We start from the raw sequence: 13,886 nt of genomic DNA on the forward strand, positions 1-13,886 counted from the left end.
TTATCTTTATAACCATTAAATAAGAAGGCATAAGAGTCAGGAGATTAGTGTAGATAAACGTGTGGCTAATTGTCTCAATCTTGTCGATATGAATCAGAAGTCTGATCCATCGTCACAATCTTGTCGATATGAATCAGAAGTCTGATCCATCGTCACAATCTTGTCGATATGAATCAGAAGTCTGACCTATCGTCACAATCTTGTCGATATGAATCAGAAGTCTGATCCATCGTCACAATCTTATCGATATGAATCAGAAGTTTGATCCATCGTCACAATCTTGTCGATATGAATCAGAAGTCTGACCCATCGTCACAATCTTGTCGATATGAATCAGAAGTCTGACCCATCGTCACAATCTTGTCGATATGAATCAGAAGTCTGACCCATCGTCATAATCTTGTCGATATGAATTGGACACCAAATCTTATCATTATCAATTAATCAATTAATCTAACATTAAATAAATTAATCAGTCAATCAGTCAACTCATCAATCCTTGGTTTTGCCGTACCATATGAAATATTCAACATTTTTATTGCTGATGGAACGAACGATGATTTATACTTGTTAGTTCTACATTTAATCTGACAAAACCTTCTCCCAGATGGCAAAAGACTAAATTCATCGTATAAAAAATGTTTTTTTAATTTTTGGTAATTGAGAATGCTTTCCTTTCTATTGCTTTTCCATGAATTCTTTCTACTCCATCAAGAGGATGGTTTATTATTTTTGATGCCTCTTTGATTGATTTTGAAATTTTTGATTTATCTTTAAGTCGGCATCCGCCAAACCATATGGTGCAGCCAAACGCAATTACACTTTTAATCATTGAGTCATAAACATAAACTCTTAATATAGTTTTCTTTCCTACTTGAAATGTTCTCAATTTCCTTAGGATGTATAATCTTTGGGCAACTTTCTTAGATATTATATTAATATGTTGAGAGAAATTGAGGGAACTATCAATGGTTATTCCTAAATATTTAAAATATTCAACTATCTCAACATCATCTTTACCGATCGTCACACACTTCAAGTCGTTTTTATTTTTTACACCAAACACCTGTTCTTTCGTTTTTTCAACATTTAATTCAAGCTGCTTTTGTTCACACCAATCGGTGAATATATTAATTTGTTTGAAATAATTCATTTTGTCATCTTATTCACTCCGCCGACATAATACCATATTTGCACGATTGGCTTTATAATATGAATAATGGAAAGTAGCTCTTCAAGGTCATAAGGCTCACGGAGCCGGAGTTAAACCCGGCTTCTATAGCGTGAAACGGACAATAACATTTGCTTGCTACCCTTTGGGTAGGACGCTGTCAAGGTACTTTCCGCCAGATATAACACGAACGCAGCTACCCAATTACTGCTGACTGGACAGAGGGTCGAAAATAATCTCGACTTCACCAAAAATCGATCTCGGCCAACTTTGCATGAGAAGCCAGTGCTCCACCAACTGAGCTATCTGGACCTCACCCCCCCCCTCATCTCGACATATACATAGTATATGCTGGTCCATAACTTGTCATGTGACTGGTCTTTGTTTCTATAAGATATGTCTTGACAAAATAAAGCACGAAACACAATTACATTATGCAGATTATGCTTTTAGGCCTTTTTTAAAATTTAAATTTTGAGGATTTCTGATTCGGTTCGTTGATTCATGCACTTAGATATGCGGATAATAATGTTGAAGCATTTTATTTCAATAGGCTTCTGAAATAGTTTTGAACAATTAATATTCTACGAAATGGGATATGAACGATGTAAAAACAGACACGATTCGATAGGTATATAGAATTGAAACATCCGGATTCTTTTGATGACACAAGACCATAGATAATGCTACCTCATGAACCGTGTCAACTCTAATTTTCCAAGAAAAATGTAAAAAGAATTATAGTATGCTATAGACGTAAGGTCACGTTTGAGAGAATTCGGAGATAAGTAGCGCCTCCAGCGGCAAGATCAGAAATCACTGTGTTCAGAACATCGTAAAATCCTATTATTTCAAAGCAAAACCTTCTTGTTATGTGTAACTAGTTAACTGTAGTCTGTCGCCGACAAATATCGATCGATTTAAAAATCTCCTCTTGGCAAAAACTTTCAAACCTGGGACTGAAATAAGGCCATGAGAGGTCCAATGTTTAAGACTTTTTTGGGGATTTTTTTGCCAAGATTAGGGTCAATTAAATTGATCAATATTTGATGGACGAATTTTCTGGCCAAATTGTTTAATACTTAATAATTGCTTAATAATTATTATTCTTTTCTTTGTATGTGTCTTTCTAGGGTAAGGCAGTAAGTCATCTAGTTCTTACTATGCACTTTTATTGCATTGATTTTAATGTCATATTATTTAACCCTTGAACTTATCTGTTGACATTACTTGAGCTTTTTATATAGCGCAATATCCACTAAACGTGCTCAAAGCGCTTTACAAGGGGTCCCTGGCCAACAGCAACACATAACATTTAGAACGGGATATGACGCCTGTTAGGCGATATTACAAATATTTGTTTTGGACAAAGACAACGCTGTTAACGGCCAGGTACTCGTTTTACACCTGAGTACGGTGAGAGAATGTGAGTAAAGAGCCTTCTCCAAGGACTCAACTATGCGCCGAACGCGAGGCTCGAACCCACGACCTTCCGATCCGAAAGCGAGTATCATACCACTAGACCACATAGCCGCACATTAATCTTTTTAGGCGTGACACCTGCTCTTTTTCAAAATAATAGATTTTTTGATTATTCATAATGTATAAGTGCCCTTATATTGACACATTCAGATGAATATAAATTGACGATCAAATTGTGGCACTGGTAAGGCTTGTTACCTGACTTTAAAATCTGACTGAGATGTGACGATATTTCCGTTTCTTTATAGTAGGGGAAATAGGTCCAAAAACCCTTGAATTGTACAAATTAGTGTTGAAAGCATGACATTTCATATGTTGTAGAATATGAAAAATCCTGTAATTTATGCTATAGAACCACTCTGAGAGATCAGTATTAGTGGAGATACAAGCTTTTTAAGATTGGACACTTTTGAAATGGACGACAAAAAATTCGTTAACTCCTGTTGTGTAAACATTCAAAACAAGGCGACCCAAGGTTGATTTACGTCATTCTTGGATTCCCATTGGTCACTATATTTAGCGTCAAACCGGATGTTTTTCTGTCACTAAACTGTCGATTCACGAACTTCCAAATTATTTAATCGTCAATCTTATTCGATTTAGCTAGTTTTGAGGGATTTCTATCATGCAGAATTCTTAAATAATATATTTTTTGGTTATCTTATTTAGCAAGTATAATCAGCTACACTAATAAAGACAGGATCGCAGAAAACAGCTCGATTAAATGTCGGCTACGGTGTTGACACAGAAAGCGCTCCTTCCCCCCTCCCCCAAATTATTGTTTCTTTCCAAAAATACTGAAATAATCATTTTACGTGTTTGTTTTTTTTACTATTTTGGTCAGACTTGATGATAGTTGGCGATCAAGATAGCTCAGTTGGTAGAACACTCGCTTCACAAGCAAAGGGACAGAGATCGATCCCGGGTGCAGTCGAATTTTTTTCCTAACCTCCCAGTCCACCCAGCAGTAAATGGGTAGCTGGGTCTGTTATATCTGATGGAAAATACTTTACGATAGACTAGCATCCTATGAAAAGGGTATCAAGCAATTGCTATTGTCCGTTTCACGCTATAGAAACCGGGATAAACTCCGGATCCATGGACTGAATGGCTCTGAAGGCCTATTACATTTTCATGACAGTATGGAGTCGGCATACCTATAAAATTGTATTAGAACGCTATGACCATCGTCACGATTATCATCATCATCATGATCATCATGATCATCATCATCATCATCATCATCATCATCATCATCATCATCAGCATCATCATTAACATCATTATAATCATCAATCACTACATTGCAGTTTTGTGTCAAGCTATCGACGTTACGTTATTTACAGCATGGTGACAATGGGAGCATGTTCTATCTGTACTGTTGTGTCCTTGTGTAAGGCACTGCACACAAATTGCCTGCTCGTTCAGGTATAATTGAGTGCTCGGTTCAAAGCACCCGCGACTGTTCTATCTGCTGTTGTTGTCCAAAAATTACTCTGTACTGATGGCATGTTTTGTATGAAATAGGTCTTACGTGTCTTCCTGGTGAACTATTGTGCAGTTAATATAGCGTTTTAAAACTGTAGCATTAGTTGTGTATTCCATATGAAATTCTCATAATTCATAATTGAATATAGTTGAGTCTTTAAAAGAAAGAAAGGAGAGAGAGAGAGAGAGAGAGAGAGAGAGAGAGAGAGAGAGAGAGAGAGAAAGGTGGAAGAATATTACATTTGACTAAAAAGGGAATGCGTTTGCATGTTTTCAGATACAATTACAATGACAAAAAGAACTACTGGCAGGGACTGATGGGACAAGTTTTTAATATATCAACTAGATAACACCACGCTAACGTCTCATGCTTCAACCATCCAGGAATACACAAGCTACAATTCCTACTACATTTTGTTTTGTGTTTTCAATGTTCCTTTTGCTGACGAAGGGTTTCCCCCGAAACGTCCAGTGTCTGTACTGTTCCCACCCAAAGCTATTTGTTAGCTACTGTAAATGGTGGCAACAATATATTTAAATCTTTGAACGCACATTGTATTCTCGTTGCTATTTTCCTTGGATAAGTAATGCTGTATTGGAAAAAATAAAAGTGCTAAAAACTCACTGTTATAATAAACAGTGAAAGATCAAGGTCAGTTTCCGATTAGCATTGCTATGAAAATCACCAATCCTACAGATAGAATGAAGTTGACGTCAGTCGGGCCTGTGCTATTTTTTTTTTGTTTTGCCATCCACGTTTATGAATAATTATCACTTAACTGTTTATCCAGACTATAAAAGTTAATGGTTACACAGAGTTTTGTCTGTTGGTCCGTTATACTTCCGGATGGCAATACTGTGAATTGCTCAGCCAAGCGCATAAATCTATAAAGGGCAAAATCTAACGAGACATTTTGATCTTTAGATACACTTATATTAAAGAACACAGTATGTGCTATTTGATTAACATTGCATATACTGTGTTTTTTAAAACAACGACAGTACAAATGCGAAAGTTTTCAAATACAGTAAGGCATATAAAACGGCATAGGCGTTTGAAGTCGTAAAACAGGTTTAAAGGGTTTAATTTCGCACTCCCTGAAAAACTCGTATTTTAAAATTTGGCCAGAAAGCTCGTCCTTCAAATATCGACCGATTTAAATTACCCTCGTCTTGGGAGAAAAAACAAACAAAAAATCTCTCAACCCTGGTGCTTCACGAGAGTATCAGGTTTGAGAGTTCTTTTTTTGCCAAGGTGAGGGTCATTTAAATCGATCGATATTTCAGGGACGAGTTTTTGGGTCAAATTTTGAACTACGGGTTTTTCCGGAGTACGGCAGTTACCAGATTAACTCACTCAACCCTAGCGATTTTTGCTACTTTTCAAAATTGGAAAAAACTGTATAAAAAATAAGTATGTACATAGATAGTTTGATTCAGCTATCATTAACATGCAAAAACTAAAAACAATAGCTTTGATACTACGCCTATAATTTGTCTCAGAAAAATGTAATAAATAGGCATAGGCTAAAAGGTAAACTACAGATATAGTCGGTGTTAGGGTTGAGTGAGTAAAGGGTCTGGTCTGTTGGATGAATCGACTGGGAGAAATAAAGACATGAAATAAAACTAGCATATTATGATGGTTGCTTGGGGATTGCCGGCGTCCTTGGAATGGCGCGACCTGGGGATTTTATGTCATGGGTGTGAGAGAAATTCGAGTCTTACGTGGATTATACCAGGTTTGTTGAGGTAAACAAAATATTATGGGGGAGTATAATAATATTATGGTAGTTTGTACGAGTTGACTTACTGGCCAAGCCATTAATCATTAAATACTTGAAACTGGTGACTCACCGCCTGTAATCGGTACTATGTCTCGATGGTCCATTTGCGAAAAAAGTGAATTTAAAGCAAGAAAGGCAACAGATGGGACCCACCGCCTCAAAACGGTATTATCTCGGAATGAATCGGACTTCTGAAAGTGAATTTAGAGTTAAATGGATAAGAAATAGGAACTCAATTGGTTCCAATTTAAAATTGTGAGAATTTAGTACTTTGTTAATTTAAAAAACTGCATCTACTGCCTTCAATAAAGATCAGAATGGTTACTATCAAGGAACCTGATAGCAGTTGGTGGAGCACTTGCTTCGCACGCAAAGGGACCGGGTTCAATCGCCGGTGAGGTTGGGATTTTATCCTCACCCTCCCCCCCCCCCCGCCCCCTGTCCAACAGCAGCAGTAATTGGATAGCTGATAGCTGGGTTTGCCAGATCCTTCGAAAAGCTCCTATCCAAATGGTAGTAAATTGTATTTTACGCTTAGCGCTATAGAAACCATTCATTCAATTTAGGTTACTCCCTGATCCTTGAAATTCTGAACAACGATCATATATATATATATATATATATATATATATATATATATATATATATATATATATATATATGTATATATATATTACGGTTCAATGCTTGAGCAAACTTATAATCCTGCTATCAATACATGACATTCTCGTATTATAGCATTTATTCTCTAGGTACAGGGACAAAACCTCATCGCAGCTTTGATGGGGAAAGATAGCGGAGATAGAACCAGATAATCATCCGTTCACGACACGACACACACACTCACATAACACAACACACACACACACACACACATATATATATATATATATATATATATATATATATATATATATATATATATACATAAACCTACGCACTTACACAGTAGCAGTTTTACTTTATATCAGTGTTCGATACAAATTAAAGCTTAATTCATTTTTTAACAAATTATTATGTCAAATCCGACATGCGAAGATTTTGCAGGTGTGATAATAGAAAGCTATTATGGTTTTGATTTGTTCTTATTGCCAATACTATGCGTTGAGAGGGTCATGTGGCTCAGAGGTACGGTCTTTGCTTCGTACCCGAAAGGTACCGAGTTCGATCACCTTCCGCTGCGCTGTGTAAGCCTTGAGGACGTCACCTTGCCCTAGATCAATATGCGGCGCTGTCCTGCGGCGGATGCCTGGGTTCTGCAATCAAAGCATTTCTTTAGATTTTGTGATGTAAAAGAAAAATCAGAATGAGACAATTGTCGATTGCATCGTGGCGAATGTGACGATTTTCTCATAGGTGGTAGGGAAAGGGTTAATCTAGTGACCCACCACGTAAAAAAGATGTGATGCCTTTGTAAATCAAACGTTAAAAAGTGATTTTACAATCATTTGGAATCATCAGAAATGTAAGAATTTATGTTTTGCCCTTGCTTCTTTCAGAAACCAATTCCATTACGTTTATTAAATTAAATTACTATTAAATTCCCTTTATTCATCCCATAGGGGAAATTTGTCTCTGGAGTCTATTCCAAGGGAAGACTGGAATAACCCAGGCGTGAGCCGCAGTGCTGCGCCGCAAATTAAGCTAGGGCGAGGTGACTTGCTCAAGGCCACACAGCGCAGCGGGCTGTGATCGAACTCGGTACCTTTCGTGTACGAAGCAAAGACCGTACCGCTGAGCCACGCTACAAACATAATACAGATGGAACAAAATTGACATCACCCAGCTCTTTGTTATTGTTTTTATACAGACATTTTGATTATTAATTGCTCTCAGTAAATTCTATCAATCAGACTATAAACGTTAAATTTCACATAGTTTTGTGGGTTGGTGTGTTATATCCGAATGGTGGATGTTATGATTAATTTAACTAAATACATAGGATCAATAGATATTGATGCTTTGCGCTTAGCCAAAAAGTCTGACAAAATTGCCAGCAGGAAAATAGTGTACCAACATACAAAACTATGTGTAGCCTTGAACGTTTATAGCCTGATTAATACAATTTAGTGAGAACTACTCATGTAATGGCTGTCTTAAAACATATACAAAGACATGAGTGACGTCAACTTCGTTCTCTCCATAAACTATACCCAACTTTCTTTTTTTTTTTTTAAACTAAAGGAGAACCCGCAATATTTGCGGAGAAATAAAGGCTACTAGGAACAAGCGGTCATCTATAATACTTATTATACTATTAAATTATATTTATAGATTTGTCGGTAATTCTGTGCTCGATGACAAAAATTTAACATTGGCTTTAAGGAACATTGTTGATCCACAACCCTATGTTTTAAAAGAATAAATCTTACTTGATAGTATCAAGGGAGATATAAAATTACGTCATCATTTCTTGATGCGGATGAGATTATTATTTCTTGATAATATCAAGAGAGATTTTAAAAATCACATCACCAATTTTTGTTGTGGATATGCAAGAATTGCATAGAATAAATTATACTCGCAGTGAAAGTCAAACTTCAAAAAAGATGAGTAATACGAACTAGCAGTTTTTCTTCGTATTAATTTTAGTCAACAGATGGTAGTATTGGCCTGAATTGGATTCAATAGTCTGATGTCACGCCGCCCGGCAACGGCGGCCTTCTTGGATCTAAACAAAGAAAATCATTACTTTTTATTCTTGATGCTGGCTAGAACTTTTCATATGCCTTGTGATCAGAATGTGTAAAAGTCAAAACATGATCAAATTTATGTTTTTTCCCCCTCTGGATACGCTTTTATGCTCGCCGGAGAAATATTTCATACGGGCGTCGCCATTGTTCCGATAGTTTAGAGCCAGTGTTACTAAGTTACCATGCGTCATTAGGAAGGAAGTGACGTTACGACTGTTGAAGAGTATTGAAAAAGGTTTGATAGTTACTCGTATATAAAGTCTTTAACATCTTTAAAACAACTTTTTAGATTTCCAGTAATTCTGTGCTCGATGGTAAAAGTTTTACATGGCTATTCGGAACAATGTTAATCCCCAACCCTATTTTTTAAACTAGAGATATAATTTGGACTTTCAACATTAAAGCTAACAGGGCATAATAAAATACAGTTTTGATACCGTGATTTAGAGAATACCGATAATGATGATGCGAAGTTTATTCATTCTTAGCCTTTCACGAATAATTCATACATTTTGATGAAAAAATACGTAAAAGTAAAAAAAAATGTAAATGGAACCGAAAAATAAAACGATAACATTAATAAGCACAAAAAATACAATGGTAATACCACCACCAATAATTAATAATAATTATAATAATAATATAATTAATAATAATAATAATAATAATAATAATAATAATAATAATAATAATAATAATAATAATAATAATGAATAATAATAATAATGATATAATAATAATAATAATAATAATAATAATAATAATAATAATAATAAATAAATAATAATAATAATAATAAAATAATAATAATAATATAAGATATGATGATGATGATGATGAATAATAATAATAATAATAATAATAATAATAATAATATAATAATAATAATAATAATAATAATATAATAATAATAATAATAATATCAATACCTAGTATTGTTTTTGTAAATGAGGACCACGCTTATACCCCATTCCTTGACAATAAAGAAGATGGGAAATAATATAATATTATTATATATACCAAAAATCAAACTGTTCGACGGTATCTAATTGTCTACTAATATTGTAATGATGGAACATTGACCTCCTCCTCCTCCAGCCTTCCTTCACTTAACGATTAACTCACTCAATCCTAGAGTTTTTTTTTGCTACTTTTCAAAATTGGAAAAAAAATGTATTAAAATGAGAATGTACATAGCGTTTTATTCAACTATTATTATCATTCAAAGACTAGAAACTACCATTAACATATAAAAACTAAAAAAAATGGCTTTGATACCACGCCTATAATTTGTCTCAGAAAAATTTAATATATAGGCAAGGCGTAAAAGTAACCCGGATAAACTACGGATATAGTCGGTGCTAGGGTTGAGTGAGTTAAGGTTAAATCGAAAAAAACCCCAGTGGCATGTGTATTATATGTGTCAAAATATGTGACCCGCCGTATCAATCTAGTATTATTGTCGGGGTGAACCAGCAAAGCTGGATAAGTTGCCTTTTTATCATTTAGAGTGAACTGCTGATTTTCTGTAACTTATATAGCACCAACAGTCCCTCCTATATTATATACCTTCTAAACATATAATATATCCCCAATAGAAAATTGAGGTCTAGCAATGACCAATCAATCCTTGTCAAACCTAAGCCATTGCGTAAAATAGGTGAACAATCTTTTCAATTTTCAGCACCCCCCCCCCCCCCCCCCATTTTTGGAACTCTCTCCCATCACACGTGAGATGCTCGGATTCGTTGACAACTTTCAAATCTCGCTTAACGCTTAAAGTTTTATCTTTTTACGTCATAATGTTGCAATACTATTTTCATATCTTCTTGTTGTTAAATTGAATTCGTATCACTTTTCCATCAAACTTGTCTTACTGTAATATGTTTTGTTTTTTTATCACTGTAAAGCCTTAGAGCCTGCGACAACGGGGTAAAGCCCTATATAAATACCATTTATTATTATTATTATTATTATTATTATTATTATTATTATTATTATTATTATTATTATTATTATTATTACTATCATTATTATTATTATTATTATTATTATTATTATTATTATTATTATTATTATTATTATTATTATTTATTATTATTATTATTTTGTTGTTATTGTTATCATTATTATTATTATTATTATAATTATTATTATTATTATTATAATTATCATTATTATTATTATTATTATTATTATTATTATTATTATTATTATTATTTATTATTATTATTATTATATCATTATTATTATTATTATTATTATTATTATTATTATTATTATTATTATTGTTGTTATTGTTATCATTATTATTATTATTATTATAAGTATTATTATTATTATTATAATTATCATTATTATTACTATCATTATGACTTAAAGAGAAAAAAAATAAATGATTTGTGGCTTCATAGAACAATATACTGGATGATTTGAAACTTCAAAATGTCCCTGATGATTCAATATAATTTAATCGATTGCTTGATTGCACTAACTCATTGTCTGTGTCCGAGTGTGACTTAGCGGGTTTTGAATGTCACCTCCTCATATTAACCTTTTATATTATATTAATTTGAATTATATGTTACTTATTAAACAGTTTTTTTTTAAAATTGAGCTTTTTATAGTGCAATATCCACTAAATGTGCTCAAAGCGCTCTACAAGGGGTCCCTGGTCAACAGCAACATTTAACATGTAGGACGGGACATGATGCCTGTTAAGCAATATTACAATTTTTCGGACAAAGACAACGCTGTTAACGGCCAGGTACTCATTTTACACATGAGTACGGTGAGAGAATGTGAGTAAAGAGCCTTTTCCAAGGACTCAACTATGCGCCGAGAGCGAGGCTCGAACCCAGGACCTTCCGATCCGAAAGCGAGTGTCATACCACTAGACCACACAGCCGCATAATCAATATCATTGTTATGATAGCTATATTTTTGACCCATGCAATCGTTTTTGAGCATATTATACATCAGACCGAGATGATACCGTTTTGAGGCGATAGATCACAAATATAAATTTAAAACTACCAGTTGAGAACTTCGGAAACACACACACACACATACACACGATACACACACAGTACACACACACACACACACACATACACAAACATGATACACACGCGCGTGCACACACAGAGATATTAATATATATATATATATATATATATATATATATATATATATACACATACATATATATATACATGTACTCGTACAATAGCGATCCTACGTCGATTTGGAGGTAAATAATGAGGAAGGTGAGAACTTTTATTTTTGCGCTTCCATAAATTAATTTTTTGTTCTTTATAAAACACACACACCATCTCAACTAAAGTCTCTTAATATCCATTTCCATCATCTAAATCATCGCGACAAGAAAAACAACCTTAGGTATTTGTCAAATGCTTTAATAAACGATTTCAGTGAAGGGATTGAAATTTTAATAAATCGGTTATTATTTTTGACAAGAAATAAAGATTACTTACCTCTTTTTAGACGTCAACAGAATCAATATACTGCAATAAATCCTCTATACATCATAATATGGCCGGTACCGTCTAAAAAATCAGAATCACGACCCCACCTCTTTTAACATCCTGGTCTGGCAAGAGTAAAAGAGAATGACACTGACAAATCACACACCTAACTAGATAGAAAAATAAACCCACACTCTTTTTATATGTGTAATGTGCGGCCTTTGTATATTTAGCGTGCACGGTTAAATGATTTTCTCGAAGGCTGTTTTGTATAGGTATGTAACCAGTATTTCATCTGATCGAAACAAAACAGAAAATATTTCTATACAAATATATTTTTATGGGGAAAACAAACAAACAAACACATAACCAAACAGACATTCACAGCGGCACAATAAAAATGCATTGATAACACATTGCAGCTACACTGAAAACACGACATGTTTTGAGATTTAAGAGGAAGATAAAAGGTTTTGGCCAACATGGTTCTGATGGCAGTCATGTGTGTCGAACACAAAAGCCAGGCGTGCGATATTGAGTTACTCTACAATATACCGGCCGGGAGGGATTAAATTCCTCAGTAATAACGGAGGCAAGGTAGGTGGGTGGGTAGGGTTGGGGGGGGGGCAGGGGTTAGTTTTCCTTTATATCACCCAATTTGTTAAGGCACTCGACTCAAGCAAACATCCTGGTTCCAACCCCTGTAAAGAAAAATCACTGATGGTTTTCTTTTAACAACTGACATTTGGTTGAGCATCATTTATTGGGCAATTGGATCTATGTTTGGTTTACCAGAAAGTATTTTGATTAGATTTTCTTTCTTTGAATCAAAATCGGTAGAAAAGTAAAAATGCATCTGATTCAGTTTTACACACAATGCTTCATACCGTTTAATGATAAACCTCTACATAGGATCCTCGATTCTCTCTCAACGTATCTAACCGCTTCATCAACTCTATCCATGTGTGTGGTTTTTTTTTTTTTTGTATTTGAGGGGTAACTGTCGCCACAACTTCCAATACCGTGATTTGGAGATGGTGGCAAATCTTTTATTCGGGTGGCACAAACTCAAACTCTGTCTGTAACGTATCCCCACAAAAATAAACCAAGAGAGGTGACCAGTTGGGTGGCCAGTTGATGGGCCCACCCCTTCCAATCAATCAATCTGCCAGGAAAGTTTTTATCTTAACAGACTCTCTCACATTCAGTTCCCGGTGAGGCAACGCTAGATCTTGCTGGAAAACGACTTTGTTTATAGCAACGGTATAAGACATGCAAAAAAGATTCAAGCCTTTCTAAGTATAATAATGCAGTTACAGTATTTTCGTTGAAGAAAAATGGTCCAATCACACTATCAAACAATGGGCATGATCTATATTAACTTTCCATGTGCTAAAGGTCATTGGTCACATGGCAAAATGTGCTCAAAGTGACCCACTTAGTGAAACGTTTTCACAGCTTTTTAAATATCTAACATCACGATTGATCATTTGATTCAGCTTGACACATGGGCATGTTTATAACTTCTGTAAATAAAGCATCGTGTTTACATTTGTTAAGAAATATCCAATCGTTGGACAGCAACAAATCATGTGATTGATGACCTGGTTGGACGAAAACATGAATATAGATCGCTCCTATTAAAGCAGACCAAATATTGACTTTCGGGATTTGCGACTGTAACTGGTATGCAAATTTTGCGTTCAATATCAATCGCGCACTGCGTTTTGCCTGGTTTTACTATAACCGTCATAAATCTGCTTTGTGGGGAGTTAAA

At 34.6% G+C, this 13,886-nt stretch overlaps 1 protein-coding gene across 1 annotated transcript in view; it reads right to left on the reverse strand.

Moving 5' to 3' along the window:
* LOC144967130 (uncharacterized) overlaps window positions 1–12,546 on the reverse strand; it is a 78,617-nt gene extending 66,071 nt beyond the window's left edge. The window contains exon 1 of the mRNA XM_078903980.1: window positions 12,119–12,546. The gene's annotated coding sequence lies outside the window, so the exon portion shown is untranslated. The remainder of the gene's footprint in view (window positions 1–12,118) is intronic.
* Between the last annotated feature and the right edge of the window lie 1,340 nt (window positions 12,547–13,886).

Source organism: Berghia stephanieae, chromosome 3 (assembly GCF_034508935.2).
Source record: "Berghia stephanieae isolate SIO BIC M18660-M18661 chromosome 3, UCSD_Bste_1.3, whole genome shotgun sequence".
NCBI classification, from domain to species: Eukaryota; Metazoa; Mollusca; class Gastropoda; order Nudibranchia; family Aeolidiidae; genus Berghia; species Berghia stephanieae.